Genomic DNA, 2,858 nt, shown 5'->3' on the forward strand with positions numbered 1-2,858 from the left:
GCCGCGCGTGTACCGAGTTTGCGAGGGCTCAGCCCGCGGCGCAGGAGACGGGAGCTGGGGGCGGGAGGGGGCCGGTGACGAGCGGCTTGCACTGCTTGGGATTGGGGGTCCCCCCCCGCCCCACATCCCCAAGGAGAAAGGTGAGAAGTCAGAAAGGTGAGATGCTGTTAAATGAGTTTTTCACTGTAAAGGTAGAATATATTAAAGAATACAGAAAGGAGGGTTTCATTTAAAAATGGTTCATTAACATGAAACAGATCCATTAACTCCTATTCTCTTCAACCATATAATAATTACATGAGCTACATGGTAACTGAATTACCCTTTCCCTTACGCATGCAGCAGTGAGAAGGCCGATTTCTGTTTTCCTGTTTTATACAGAAGTCAGAAAGTATCCAAAAATGCAATGAGACAGCCATGGGCATCTTTTAACTCTGTTTTGCTGTTGCTCCACAGTTGCCCCCCAGCAGAGCCAGGCTCCCACTGCAGAGGAGGCGCTTGCACCCAGCTGGCACCCATCCCTGTCCCAAAAACTGCAGCCCTGGGAGGGAACTTGCAGAGCAGGGTGGGTTTGGGAGTCACTAGGGGACATGACTGCACAGACCCAAGGGAGGATAAACACTTGTGGTTCTTGCCAAAATTATCTATTAAATCTAAGATTTGGGGCATCCAAACCCCACAGGTGCTCAGATCACTGGGGTCAATTGACCACAGCAGTGGCTGTGCAGAGCACCCTTCCTGAGTTTATCAGATCAGAGCATGTAGGAGCTGAAAAAGCAATGTACAGGTGACATAACACAAGGAACTTAAAAATGGGTCTGGATGGTACAGACATCTGTGTACAACTGATACAAGGAGGAGAAAAATAACCGTCTTTGGTGCTTGGAAGAAGCTGCAGCCTTTCGTAACCTTCAGAGCCCAATCCTAGACACCTCTCAACTGAAACAGCTGGCCCATCCTCACCCTCCACAGGGAACAGGTTAGTTAGAAATGTTAAATTAGGCTTTTTACAAAATGCACCTTCTAGGGATACTTCTCCTGGGTGCTTTTCTTGCAGTGAAGCGCACAGTTCCAACAGCCAAAGCTCCCAGGGGTGCAGTAATAACCGTAAAGCAGATCTACAGCAGGACAGACCAAGTTCCTTCCAACTCAAATGTTGTTTTGGCAGCAGCAGTTTAGAAAATGAGCATCAACCTGTGAGCCAAGGGGGCGATGCTGCAGCCAGGTGCTGCCCCAACGTCTCCGCAGCTCAGAGCCCACTGGTTTCTAGGCGTGCATCCAGTTACACTTCAGCCACCCTCAGTTGAGCTGGGATGACTTTAAGGGATACCCCTTTTGCAATGGAGCTGGTCAGAGCAGCTGATCTGCCACTGTGGGCAATGACTTCTTGCTGCAAGGATACATTGGGAAAGCCAGTTTTGTTTCCTCCCCTCTTCCCTTTCCACCAGCCAAGCATTGCTTGCAATTAAAAGCAACCTGCTTTTAATGGGCACACAACAAAGGAGAACATTATTCAAGGCTGGTTCCTAAGTGCCACCTCCTAGAGCTGATTGCACAGCCTGTCACTGAAAACTAAAGCCACAAAAAGTAAAGAATAAGCTACACAGGTATTTAGGTTCTGTTGGTTTTAAACCAAAACACCTATGGCCACACACCACAGCAGCACCAGTAGTCACTGCTTTCCTCCAAGATGAGACCCCCAAGCACCAAATCACTGAAGTGGTCTGAGGTAACACTACACCTAAAACAAAGTGATCTTGATTCATTTTTTAATCCCATCATTTCAGCTCCTGGTAAAGCACAAGACGACAGATGCTCCACTTGAAAGTGATGGTCTCATCTCACCAGGAGCAGCCCGCCCATCTGAACCACTCCTCATGCCCGTACAAGCAGCACGCAGCAGCAGTTCCACTCTCTGAAGTTAACCACATTATTTCCTGTATTTAAAAAACCATCCCAACAAGGACTATCCTTCTGCACATTAAATAAGGAAACTTTTTTTTTTAATCAGCCTTTTGCCACAGCAAACACAAGAGTCCAGATGGCTTTGGAAGAAGCTGAAAGTTTGTTTTCATGAAGCTGAATTTTAGTTAAAAATCAGGACCAGGAAAAGAAAAAAATCCATCCATATTCTCTGTTGGCTTTCAGTGAACAAGCTCTTGGGTTCTTTGTGAGAAGCCTCTTCATAACATAGCTTTGCTTCATGCTTCAGACAAGAAAACAAACATGTCTCTTTCCTTTTATGACAAATCTATCAGTAAATATATTGTAACTAATATCCCAAGGGATTATTTATCTGACTTGGAAAAAATTATGAAGCTAAAGCTCATTCAAGCATATATCTGATTTTTTAAAACAGCTATAAAATAACCAAGTGGGGTGTGCATTAACAGAGCACAACCTCCTTTAAATATGAAGGTTACCAGGGTTGTTTTTTAAATTATGAATACATGTAGGCTGAACACTGCAAGCAAACTCAAAGCCATCACCAAACTAAGCACACCGACCTTGGGCCCAGCAGTCCCATCAGGATTTCCACAGCACAACACTGTTCACCAACTCCTTGAGTAGCTCTGCACATCGATGCATCAGCTGAGATCCTGCAGGTGGAACAGCTGCTCGATGCTGAGTAGCACTGGCCAGGCTGACATGGCCAAGGTGTCACAAACTCAGCTCGTGCAGCAAGAACACGAAGATCTCCAAAGCCCACGTCAGCAGAGAATGGCCCAGCCCGGCGGGCCGCTTGTCACAAGCACCAGAGGTATTTGCACAGCTCCCAGGCAAGTCCACTCACCTCACACCTATCTCTGGGCAGCTACGCAGACTGCAGTCACAGCTCCTCCATCCCAACAGCAGGA

Source organism: Mesitornis unicolor, unplaced genomic scaffold (genome assembly GCF_000695765.1).
Source record: "Mesitornis unicolor isolate BGI_N332 unplaced genomic scaffold, ASM69576v1 scaffold26202, whole genome shotgun sequence".
In the NCBI taxonomy this organism is placed as follows: domain Eukaryota; kingdom Metazoa; phylum Chordata; class Aves; order Mesitornithiformes; family Mesitornithidae; genus Mesitornis; species Mesitornis unicolor.